Raw genomic sequence first — 13768 nt, 5'->3', positions numbered from 1 at the left:
AGGTACACTAAATCTACAGGCTTACCCTGTCTAGATGGCAGCTCACTTCCTCGTAGAATGTTAACAGATTGGTCTGGCTAGAACGACCTTTCGTAAACCCATGCTGATTACTACTAATGATATTTTTTTCCTCAGTAAATTTTTGGATATAGTCCCTTATCATCCCCTCCATTAATTTACCAACGATTATTGTTAGGCTGAGTGGCCTGTAGTTTCCAGGGATTTGTCTCCATTTCCTGCATAAAGACTGACGAGAAGAAGGCATTTAGTACAGTTGCCTTCTCTGTGTCATCTATAACCATCCTCCCATCCTCATCTTTTATGTGGGCAATGTGCTCTGATTTTGCCTTTCAACTATCATGGGATCTAAAAAATTTCTTTGGATTTTTCTTTTTACTCTCCTCTTTTTTTGCCACCCTGATTGCATTCTTATGCCGCGTACACATGAGCGGACATTTCGACCGGACTGGTCCGACGGACCGAGTCCAGCGGACAATCGGACCATGTGTGGGCTTCATCGGACCTTCAGCGGACTGTTTCTGTCGAAAATCTGACGGACTTTAGATTTGGAACATGTTTCATATCTTTACGTCGGAACCTCGCCGGACCCAGTTCCTATCGAGAAATCTGCTGTATGCTGGTCCGACGGACAAAAATCGACGCATGCTCAGAAGCAGGTACGAGACGGAAGCTCTTGTTCTTGTAAAACTAGCGTTCATATTGTAGCTAGCACATTCCTCACGCTGCAAATTCTGTGATCTTTGAATACAGAACAGTAATGTCTTCTTTATAATGCTAGAAGAACGAAGTTGTTTTGCTGCTCATAGTCACACAGAGTTCTCACAAACAGATTTATGGTTTATTTCTCTTGATCTCATGAATAATATTGTATTTTTTAAAAGCCCAATCTCCATACTAATGTTTACACATTTTTTATTTTAAAACATCTTTTATTATTTTTTATTTCATCAAGATCTTTTTTTAGGATTTAAAAAATATTATTTTCTAGTGATCTCCATATAAATATATTTTATTTTTTTTGTGTGTCAAGTTACCACAATAACCTTTTTTTTTTAATTTTATTTTTTTTTGGTGTAAAGTTACCACAATAACATTAGATATTATGCATTTTTTGGAACCTCAAGGAGGTTGGTGTCCCTTGTTAATTTGACATTGTCTTTTAAAAATGTATTTTAATAAAAACACATAGGCAAGTATTTTCAGAATATAAAATATCCATTTATTCTGGTTAACAAAATAAAGATGAAGGCAACGCTGAATAAACTTTTTTGAATTTGTGAAGCCTTTTTCCCCCAGGGCACATATCAAGTCTGTGGAAAAGAAAATTGGGATCTTGGAGAGTCAATATAATAGGGAGCACAATCTGGTCCAGGAATCCCAGAGATCAAGACCAGCAGCAGATGACATATATGTCCCCAGGCTGTGGTACTACACCAGCCTGCGTCTTCTGTCAGACCATACTGAACCCAGGTCATCACATTCTTCTCTTCACTGCAGCCTTCCCTCCACGCTGCCCTGTACCCTTCCCTACAGCCTTCCCTCCACGCTGCCCTGCCCTCCGGTGGTGGACTTGTGGCAGGAGGAGGGGCTTGCTCATTTATTTGCCTGTTGGCAGTTAACTTGCCCCTCAGCCTCTTGTGAAGGACATCTGAAAAAAGTTTTTCACAGAGGAGGTGTTGGCCCTTCTCCACTTCGAGCAACCTGCTGGCTATAAAGGAGCCATAGGCCTCTTCAGGTTTGGGGGGGCTCTTGAGGAAATTTTGTAGCTTCTCTCATGAGGCGCAGTGATGCCTCCTCTGTCACCTTTCCCTTCCTAGGCCTTTTTGTCTGAAGGCAGAGGGGAGGCACCTGCGATTGGGTGAGGCTCCTACTGGGCCTGGTCACCTCCTGGCTGACACTGGGCCTGGCCTCCTCCTGGCTGACACTGGTCCCGGCCTCCTCCTGCCTGCCACTTTCCACACCCTCGTCCTGGCTGAGCTCATCCTGTGTCAAAGAAAAAGGGACATAGTTTTATTTTTTGGTTCATTAATCACACACAATTTTCAGCTCATGACTTGCAAATTCTATGTTAATACATATAAAAGAGTATCATTCCGACCCCAGCATTTTTTCAAGCTGGTGACAAAACATTTTTGGCCACTACTGTCAATTGATATGTATACATCATTTTTTGTATAAAATCCTTAATAGGTAATCAATTAGAACATCTAGATAACATCATTAATATTAGGACACTAAACATGTAAAAAAATAATAAACCTGGCTCCAGATGGTCGCATCCAGTTCTTCCAGGATGATAGGCCCAGGTTGGTCCTCATCAGCTTCTGCTGGGGTGGGGGGAAGGGTGGAGGGAAGGGTCGAAAGAGATTCACTGGCTTCAGTCTGGTCGTCAAGAAAATGCAGGTTTTGGAAGTACCACAGCCTGGGTACATACACATCATCTGATGATGCTCCTGATCTCAGGGAAGCCTGGATCTTGTTATGCTCCCTCCTATACATATTTCTCAAGATACCAATTTTCCTTTCCAAATCTCCACGGTTGCTTCTGGGATGAAAGTCTACACAAATGCCAGAAGTTTCTCCAGCGTTGCCTTCCTTATTGGTTTAATGTAAATTTGAGGGCGTTTGACCTCCCACAGATTCCTCATCTCCCTGTACTTCTCAATAAATGGTGTCAGAAATTCAGGGTCCTTAAACTTATTATTAATTTTTGCTGTAAGACAATACACAACACAAAAACAATAATGTTAGCCTAACCTCTCATAATCCTATCCCAACATAGGCCTCAATCTTTAAGCAGTATAGGCCACTACAAATTAAATAAAATTTACCTTTGTTTCGGAAACTTCAGTTTCTCTTTCCTCCACGCACAGAACGTATGTACGGCACATGCGTGTCAGCTTTATATAGACTGTGTTTGCGTGAAACTCAGCCTGCGTTGCCCGCCCCTGACATTCTTTTTCACAAATATTCCCCGCCAATTTCTCTATGCACAGAATGTACGTACGGCACATGCGTGTTAGCTTTATATATAGTGCGCATGCGTGAAACTCCGCCTGCGTCGCCCGCCCCTGACATTCTTTTTCACAAATATTCCCCGCCAATTTCTCTATGCACAGAATGTACGTACGGCACATGCGTGTTAGCTTTATATATACTGCGCATGCGTGAAACTCCGCCTGCGTCGCCCTGCCCCTGACGTTCTTTTTCATGAATATTCTCCACCCCTTCTCTCTATGGTGCGCAGTAGGAGCAGCAATGGCTGAGACATAGCAGGTCTGTACTAATTAATCCAGTAACGAGGAAAGCCCAGAGCCCGAAATGTCCCGTTCCCGGAAGAGGAGATTTAAGGCCTCCAATATGGCCTTTGAAGAGATGGTGGAGATGGTAGCAATTTTGCAGAGAAAAGATTACGATGGGAAGCATGGACCGTACGCCCAGCCTAATTTACGAAAGGCAAAAATAATGTCCAAAGTGGTGAAGACCCTGCATCATAATTGTGGGGTACAATGCTCTAAAGACAGCTGAGGAAACGATGGTCTGACCTTAAATTGTGGGAGCTGGAGCAGTACAGATGAATCAAGAAAGTTCTTAAAAAAAGTAAGTACTTGTCATGTGTTCCTATTCTGATTATTAACTTGCATGCTGCTCCATGTGCTTTTCTTTACTGTACAGTTTTAATCATTAATCGTTCGTTAGAAACATCGTTCGTAGGAAACATCATTTGAAAATATATACAATGTATTTAGTTGATACAGGCTTTAAACATTTTGGTCTTGGTAATTTGTCTTTTTAAAAGAAGTTTAAGACATTGTTGTCTAGATGTCTTTGAAACTAGAATGAATAGCAAACTTCATTCAGTGGAATGTAAGGAGAGGACACTCGGCAGCTGTTTACACATCTGGACTCAGGAGCACTAGTGTGGGACACCAGAATACATTTTTAGGGTAACCCACACAGATGCTACAGTGGATACTTGTTTGGGGTGTCTCTATCTGTGAAATGTGGCCAAAAAAGGTAAGTATTCCGGCTGGTTTCAAGGGAATTTTAATTATGTCTTCAACTTGGATCTCTGCCCAAACAGACAATTGTACACCACTTCAATACAATGTTTCATATTCCTATTCCTAGACTCATATATCTGTGTGCTAAGTATACCTTTTGTTTCATTCTCATAGGGGAGAAAATACTCATACAACCTGATCCCAGGGACCCCCGACCTTGCCAGCCGGATTGGGAAATCAGCCCAAGCCCCACCGAGGATGTGGAGGAAGGAGCGGTGGAGGAAGTGGGCTACATGTGCACCCCACCAGGTGAGTGTCTGACACCCCAGCTTCTGGTAATCTATGTATGCCTGCATATTTCTAAATACATCTTTTTTCATTAATTTTAGGTGATGTTGTGGAAGGGCAAGTGGTGGAACCATGTGCAAGTGCCAGCTCCCCCCCCCGAGGATGTGGAGGAAGTGGGCGACATGTGCACCCCACCAGGTGAGTGTCTGACAACCCAGCTTCTGGTAATCTATGTATGCATGTTTCTAAATGCATCTTTTTTCATCAATTTTAGGTGATGTGCTGGTTTTGGAAGGAGAACCATTTACCACGGACAGTGCCCAAAGATTAATTGGGCAGATCATGGCCTGGAATGGGGATATTGATGCGCACTAGCCTGGACATTATGCGTAATCGGCTGGACAATATGCAGCAGGAAATGAAGAACATGATCAATGTTTTGGGGAGAATCTAAATCTCTTTTTCACAAAAAAAAAAACATCAATCATGTTCTTCAAGTTTTTTTAAAAACCCCAAAAAATTATTGTTTTAAAAAAAAAAAAATATATATATATATATATATATATATATATATATATATATTTAAAAACAAAAAATTTTCATAAACGCACATGTGAATGTGCACAGATTAAAAATTATGTTAATCAACAATTTGTGGCTTCTCCTTTCAATGCTCAATACCAGTTTTGTAAGTTATTTGGTGTTTACAGTGACAATGGGGCTTATTTACTAAAGAAAAATACACTTAGCACTACAAGTGCACTAGGAGAACCTAGGAGACAGCCAAAAAGAAAGGCAAGCAATAAATACATTTCTAGATTTTATCTGATCATTATTTTTTATTCAGAAAAATTATAGATTGTCTGGCATTGCAATGGCCCCCCTACCCGTAAAAAAATAAACATATTTATCCCGAACTTGATAGGCGCTTTGGGGGGCCAAGCCAGTATGGCCAGTATCCAGGCCCACCAGAGAATTCTCAGTAAGCCCGGCCTCAGGCCCAAGTGATGCAAGATAATTGCTTGAATTTTTGCGTAAAAAATTGTGCAGGATGCAACATGCTAGTACAATGTGATTAAGTTTGTAGTCCGCCATGTGGATTGCTGTCTGAAACAGGCAGAACCGGCTGGTCAGTATCCTGAAGGCGTTCTCCACAACTCTTCTCGCTCTGGCCAGCCGGTAGTTAAAAACCCTCCTCTCCTGGGTGAGGGTCCTTTGGGGGAATGGCCTCATCAGGTGCTCGCCTAGACCGAAGGCTTCATCTGCAGTGAAGACAAAGGGGAGTCCTTCCACGTTATCCGCATCAGGTGGCAATCCCAGGCCACCACTCTGGAGACGCTGGTAGAACTCCATCTGGGCGAAGATTACTCCATCCTCCATCCGGCCATTCTTCCCCACGTCCACATACAATAATTCATATTGTGCCGACACCACCGCCATTAACACAATACTATGAAACCCCTCATAATTAAAATAGTATGACCCTGAATGGGGTGGTGGCACGAGGTGGACGTGTTTCGCATCTATAGCCTCTCCACAATTGGGAAAGTCCCAACAGGTGGCAAATGGGATGCCACAGTCTGCCATTCCTTTGGCATTGAAGAAAACTGGGGAGTAAAACAAGAAAAAAAAAATATAAGTACTTTTGCACATAACATTGCAAGCACACAAACACAAAAATCTTTCTTGCACAACATCATTATAACATTAATTTTAAGTATTATTTAAAGACTAAAAATATAAGGCCCACTTATCTGATTCCTCGTTCCCTCTGATGGCCCATTGATTAAATTTATTAAGGGGGTGGGGGGATTATAAATCAATTTAAAGACACACAGACCATTAGGATACATTTTAGAGGGGAGGGGGATTTTAAATCAATTTAAGGACACACAGACCATTTGGATACATTTTAGAGGGGGGGGGGGGGTTATAAATCAATTTAAGTAAACACCAGACCATTTGGATACATTTTAGAGGGGAGGGGATTATAAATCAATTTAAGGACACACAGACCATTTGGTTACATTTTAGAGGGGGAGGGATTATAAATCAAATTAAGGACACACAGACCGTTTGGATACATTTTAGAGGGAGGGGGATTATAAATCAATTTAAGGACACACAGACCATTTGGATACATTTTAGAGGGGGGATTATAAATCAATTTAAGGACACACAGACCATTTGGATACATTTTAGAGGGAGGGGGATTATAAGTCAATTTAAGGACATGCAGACCATTTGGATACATTTTAGAGGGGGGGATTATAAATCAATTTAAGGACACACAGACCATTTGGATACATTTTAGGGTAAAGCACTACAATGGAGCTGACAAAATACATTGTTAAGTGACTAGACTAGGTGGATATGGGCCCAGCATAGCATGCTGGGGAGGTTAGTGAAGGCAAATATGCATGCAGGACAAAAAAGAGCATTAAAAGATTACAGCATGCATGAGGACAAAGGGGACATTCACAGCATATTGCAATCATGGTAATTAGGGATTGAGTAAAGAAATACAATACATTAGCAAACATTAAATACAATAAAATTTGATGTTAAAGGATAAATCTTACCTTAATATAGTCCTTCTGCAGGACCTGTATGATGGCAGAACAGGTCTCTGGGATAATGATCCCCAGAGCCTGGGGGTAGATGCCTGTCGAGAACTAAAGGTCCTGCAGGCTTCTCCCAGTCGCCAAGTACCGCAACGTGGCGACTAGCCTCTGCTCCAGAGTAATGGCTTGCCTCATGCAGGTATCCTGCCTGCTGATATAAGGGGTCAGCAAAGCCAACAAGCGGTGAAAAACGGGGTCCGTCATCCTGGGAAAGTTCCTGAAATCCTCAGGGTTATCCTCACGGATCTCACGAAGCAAAGGCATGTGAGAGAATTGGTCACGCTGGAGCAACCAATTCTTCATCCATTAACTCCTCCTCGCTCTGTTCATGGACTAGGCTTGGGCTGAAGAATGAACTACAGCACCAAGCACATGCAAAGCACAAACTCTACGATGAGTACGTACACGCAACATGCCTTCAAAATGGTCGGCTGGTCAGAACGAACTTAACAGGACGCACTGAATCTCAACAGCAAGGCCTGCGAAGAGCGGGCTGAAAATCAGCAACAAGCAGACAATAACACACTGAATAAATCAATGCGAACTGACTACACGCACTGAAAAGCAGATACAAACCTCACAAGCACAAACTGAACAACAGATAAACGATCTGAGAAACACGAGTCTGAAAAGCGTGAATCGTCTTTCACCAAACTTCTACTAACACAAGATAAACACGAAATTAGCAGAAGGGGCCCAAAGGGTGGCGCACAAGCTATTACACTTCCTTTTATAGTCTCATCGGACCTGGTGTACGTCACCGCGTACTAGGCGGCCGGACTTTGGTATGATCGTGTGTAGAAGTCCGTTCAAAAGTCCGTCGGAAGTCTGTTGAAAGTCTGTCAGAAAGACCGTCGGACTTTTGTTGCTGAAAAGTCCGCCCGTGTGTACGCTGCATTACACTTCTTATTGCATTTCTTGTCGTGTTGGAATGCTGATGGTGACCCATCCCCTTTATATTGTTTAACCACTTGCCCCCTTAATGACCAAAGCACTTTGTACTCTTTTTTGAAAAAAATGGGGTCTATTAGGCTCTAAATCACTCCTCTGCCCTCAAAGCATCTGAACACACCAATATAAGATAAGATGCTTTCTAAATTTCCCAATGGCACTGTTTATATTAGGCGAAACCGAAGTCATGAAACGCTCGTAACTTCCATTTTTTTTAGGTCATAGAGAGAATTGGAGGCATTCTGGTCTCCGATCACCTCTATGGTCAGTTGGCGGAACCACCGGCTGCATTCTCAGGTTCCCTGGTGGGACAGGAGAGCCTGAGAAAACCATGGAAGACGGCGGGAGGGGGGGAGTTCCCTCCCACTGCTTTTAAAAGCAGTCTAATGGCAGGATTAGCCACTAGGATTGCTTTTACATGAAAGCCGACTGCTGGCTGAAAAGAACAATAGCAAGATGATGCCTAAACCTGCAGGCATCATTCTGGTATACCCACTCAAAGTCCAGTGGTCCTTGTTGGGCATATATTTTACTGTTCTTTTTTTCATGCAGCCTGTGGGCTGAACAAAAAAAGAGATTGAACGGTAGGTATGCCCACCATTAGAATACAACCCTGCATCCACCCACTTCTAATGATGGGCATACACGCACCATTTTCTTTTAAACTGTGGTGGTGAAATAATTTCCTACAGTGCTGGAGTCGCTGATTTACGTATCGTGAGAGCAAACCCTGTTGCTGTCAAAATAAATAAATCCATGCTGCAACTGAATGGCATACCTGAGAAGCAAACAATGATAACAATAAATCATTAACTCAATAAAACAACAACAATCTGTGCCAAAAAAAAGTAAAAAATATATGCCGAAGTATGGGGGCAATCCACCCCTAATGTTAGGGGCAAATCGTCCCTCCACGCCTGCCCCCATGCTTTGGCATACATGCTCTTTTTTTTAACTGTGGTAGTAAAATCACCTCCTACAACGCTGGAGTCACAGCTTTACGTATCGTGAGAGCAAACCCTGTTGCTGTCAGAATAAATTAACCCGTGCTGCAGCTGAATGGCGTACCTGCAAAGCAAATAATGGTTTACCATAAAACAATGTAACATTACAGTATAACAGTAAGACATACCATACCTGCAAAGCAATTACAATAAAACCCAGTAAAAGTAAAACATTACAGTTAAGCATAAAATACAGTAACAATAGAGAGAGAACAATAGAGAAGAAAAATAAAACAGCAACTATTTTTGGCTTTTAAATTTTTTTTGTGTTTTTTGTTTTATTTTTTTTTGCACTTTTTATTTAACTGTAATGCCCCGTACACACGGTCGGATTTTCCGATGGACAATGTCCGATCGGAGCGTGTTGTCGGAAATTCCAACCGTGTGTGGGCGCCATCGGACATTTTCCATCGGATTTTCCGACACACAAAGTTGGACAGCAGGAGATAAAATTTTCCCACAACAAAATCCGATCGCGTCATTTCCGACCGTGTGTGGCCTGTTCCGACGCACAAAGTGCCACGCATGCTCAGAAGAAATTCCGACACGGGACAGCTCGTTCTGGTAAACTTAGCGTTCGCAATGGATACAGCACTTTCGTCACGCTGTAATGTTCAGAATGGTTTAATACAGCGCACTCTCTTCTTCTTTATAATGTGACAAGAATTAAGTAGTTTTGCTGCTCATATTCACACACACTTCTCACAAACTTTTATTTGTGTTTTTTTAGTGGGATTCCCTCAATATATTGTTATTAGTTGTCACATCTGACAGTTTTATATATATATTTTTTTTTTTTTTTGGATTATCAGCCTTTTTTTTTCTTTAATGTTTGTATTTTTTCCAAGGCTGATCTTTGTTCAATGTTATTTTTATTTTTACTCCAGAATATTTTTGGGTGTGTTTTGTGTGTCAAGTTACCCCAACACCATTGATATCTTTTATTATTTAATCTCCAGGAGATAGTTTGTTGTTGGTGTCCCTTGTTCATTTCACATTGTATATTAGAAATGTACCTGAATCCTCACAAACCAACTGTCCTTTTTGAAGTAAAACACATAGGAGAGTATAATTCCAAACAAAAATCCTTTATTAAGGGCTCAGAACCAAACAAAGAGGAAGGCAACACTGGATCAACATGAGAAATTAGCGAAGCCTGGGACCCCCACGGCAGACATCAATTCTTCAACATCAAAATTGGTGGCCTGAGGAGTCCATATGTAAGGGAGGGCAGTCTGGTCCGGGATTCGCAGAGATCTGGATAGCAGCAGATGACATCTGTGTCCCCAGGCTGTGGTACCACAAGAGGCTGCATTTTTTGGCCGACCAGACTGGATCCAGGGCAATCACTGTCTAGTCCTCCTTTCACGCTTCCTTCCGGGCTGTGGCTGTGCAGTTGGAGATGTGGCAGGAGGAGGAGTAGGACCTGGAGGAGGAGGAGGAGGAGGACTGGGAGGACCTGGAGGAGAAGGAGGAGGAGGAGGAGGACCTGCAGGAGGAGGAGGAGGACCATCCCAAAGCTGTGTGTGAGGTGTAATTTGGCCCCTCATACCTTTCTCCAGAGCCTCTGATATGAGGGCCTCACACATGGCTTTTTGGCCCTCCTCCATCCTCTGCATTTTATATGCTATGAATGAAGCAATGTTCTCCTGCCAGGTGTGGGGTGCTCCCAGGACCTCTGTAGCCCTCCAAAAGAATGCTATAGCCGCCTCCTCTAGGGTACTCGTCCTACTGCCACTTTCTGTTTTCAGGTGTGGTGGAGGGACCTTGATATCAGCCAGCCGGCTCAGCCCGGCCACCTCCTGGCTGAGACTTCCCTGTGTATGAAAAAGGGACATGGTTTTAGTTGTTGCTTCATCAATCACAATCCTAAATTAGTACTCCCAACTAACATCTAGTTAACATCATTGATTGGACAAGCAGAAATATTTAGAGGAATGCTATACCTGGCTCAATCTGGGCTCCTCCACATATCGCCTGGAAGGCCCAGGTTGGGCGTCAGAAGCCTCAGCCGGGGGGGGAAGGAAGCGTGGAAGGAAGACTGGAGAGGGATGGCCTGGGTTCAGTCTGGCCTGCCAGAAAATGCAGCCTGTCGTAGTACAACATCCTGGGGACATAGATGTCATCTGCTGCTCCGGATCTCTGTGAATCCAGGACTTTCTTGCACTCCCTCAGATATGTGCTCCTCAGGCCACCAATGAAAATCTTTAAATAAGTGATGTCTGCCGTGGGGATCACCTGCTTCACAATTTCACACAATTGCTCCAGTGCTGCCATCCTCTTTGCTTGGTTCTTGAAATGGGGGTGTTTAATCTCCCACAGACAGGGCAGCTCACTTAGCATATCTATGAATACTGACATGAAGTCATTATCTTTCATTAAGATATCCATGTTCACTGCAAGACACAACACAAGACAAAGCCTAATGTCAGACAAAACTCTCCTAATCTTGTTACAATATAGGCCTCAATCTAGAAGCAGTATAGGCACAAGTTTGGCTCTTACCTTTGTTCTTACGATCGGCGCGTCCAATGCTCCTTCCTCCGCTCACAGATCGTACGTAATACGCACGCGTGTTACGCTTTATACACACTGCGCATGCGTGTAACTCCGCCCGCCCCTGACGTTCTTTCTAGTCTATTCCCCGCCCCTTTTCGTTCGGCGCAGTGGGTGAAGAGCACATGGCGGAGTTACAGCAGGTGCATGCTAATTCTAGCAACGAGGAGGAGGAGGAGGAAAGCCCGGATCCAGGCACGTCCCGATCCAGAAGGAGACGTTTTAAGGCCACAAATATGTCGTTTGGGGAGATGTTGGAGATGGTCGACATCATGAAGAAGTCCGACTATGACGGAAAATATGGGCCTTACCCCAACTAAAACATCCGAAAGGCCAAAATCATGGCGAAAGTGGTCAGGAGTCTTGAGAGGAATTTCGGGGTATGACGATCGAAAGATCAGCTTAGGAAGCGGTGGTCGGACCTGAAGTTGAGAGAGCCAGAGCAGTACCGAAAGATCCGGAGAGTGCTGCAAAAAAGTAAGTAGTTGTGCTGTGTTCCTATTCTTTCTGTCTTTATTCCGTTCGTTCTGCTCCATATGCTTTTAGTAATTGTAACGTTTCAAAAGGTCAACTTTAATGTTCAGGGGCCCATTATTCGTTCGTATCAAACATTTTTCTTTCGGCCTCTAGAACACCATTGCATTTTCACACATTTTTGGGGGCCTACTTGGATGCCAAATATTTGTTTGTGTAGATGGGTTTGTTACTAGAATGAAATGCCAACTAGATTGTGTGTAAGGAGAGGACACTGAGCAGCTGTTTTCACATCTGGACACTGGAGCACTAGTGTGGGACCGCAGAACACCCTTTTTATTAGGGGGGCCACACAGGTGCTCCAGTGTATACTATAGGGGGGGCTACATCTGTGAAGCTTGTACCAAACAGGTAAAGTATTGCAGCTTGTCAAAGGGAAATAAAAAATATACATCTTGGAACTCGGCTAAAATAGACAATTGTAACCCACTTCCAAGCAATGTTTCCTATTTCTAGTTCTGCCATCAAATATCTGTGTGCTAATTATACCATTTTTGTTTTACATAGGGGAGAAAAGACTCGGAGGACACCCCTCATCCCAGGAGACCAGAGACCCCCCCCCTCTGGAAGAAAGGGAAATACCAACCCAAGAAGCTGAGCAGGAGGAAGAAGAAGACGTGGTGGAGATTGGCACCACAACAGGTGAGTGTCTGCGACCACAGGCTCAGGTAAAAGAGATGGATGGTGGCAGATTTTTGAGACCTTTTTTTTTGTTCTTTATCTCTTTTTAGGTGATCGTGATCCAGAACGCTTTACATCTAAAAGTGCCCAGATACTCATCGGGGAGATCATGGGGTGTAATCTCCAATTGCAAAACATCCAGCAACAAATCACTGATGTTATTAAAAAAAATAATAACATCATTGATGTTTTGGGGCAAATTTAAACCCCACAAAATCACCTGTTTTATGTTACTAAAATTTTTACAATGTTTAGAAAAGCCAAATTTGGAGGATGCACACAGTGTGCCAACATGTGCTATCTGCCATCACGGGAGATCAATGGACGAGTTTTGGGGGTGCAACCCCTTCCTCAATTATAAAGTCGCATTGAGGAAGGGCTTGCTCACCCAAAACACGTCCCTTGATCCCCCCTGATGGCAGATAGCACATGTTGACATTCGTAAATTGGTGTGCATCTTCCAAATTTGGCTTTTCCAGGGGTGATTCCCCCCATCTGAACGCTATATCAAACACAGTTCCTAAATACTCATGTCTGATATAGCCTTCAGGTTTTACCATATGTGAACTTTGTAAGTTCAAGTTTTTTGGCTTTCTTGTTGGTTTTACACAGGCCTATTTTATCTGAAATGGATATTTCGATTTTTGATAATGCTACTGCAAACATTGTTATACAACAAACATGTTGGTTTGTTTTAAAAACCTTGCGTAAATGCACATGTGATTGTGCAGCTATAAAAAAGTGCCTTACTCAAGAATGTGTGGATTATTGTCTCAACACTACAACACTTTTGGGGTGATGTAATTGCTGTTTTATGCACAAATGGGGGTTATTTCCTAAGGGCAATTACACTTTGCACTACAAGTGCAGGTTCAGTGCAGTTGCAAGTGCACTTGTAGTGAAATGTGTTTTGGCATTTAGGAAGTACCAGCCAACGCTGTTTTTTATAAGGTTACCCAATCACGACATTTTCTGCACTCAAAACATTTCTGTCAGGGTCAGCTAAAACAAACACAAGCAGTAAATGTCCACAAAGAATTTCTTTTGGTTGTTTTTTATTTGAAAAAGGTGTCACAGATTCTCTGGCATATTGATAGCCCCCCTA

Source organism: Aquarana catesbeiana, linkage group LG10 (assembly GCF_042186555.1).
Source record: "Aquarana catesbeiana isolate 2022-GZ linkage group LG10, ASM4218655v1, whole genome shotgun sequence".
Classification (NCBI taxonomy): domain Eukaryota; kingdom Metazoa; phylum Chordata; class Amphibia; order Anura; family Ranidae; genus Aquarana; species Aquarana catesbeiana.
This window is presented reverse-complemented; position numbering follows the sequence as displayed.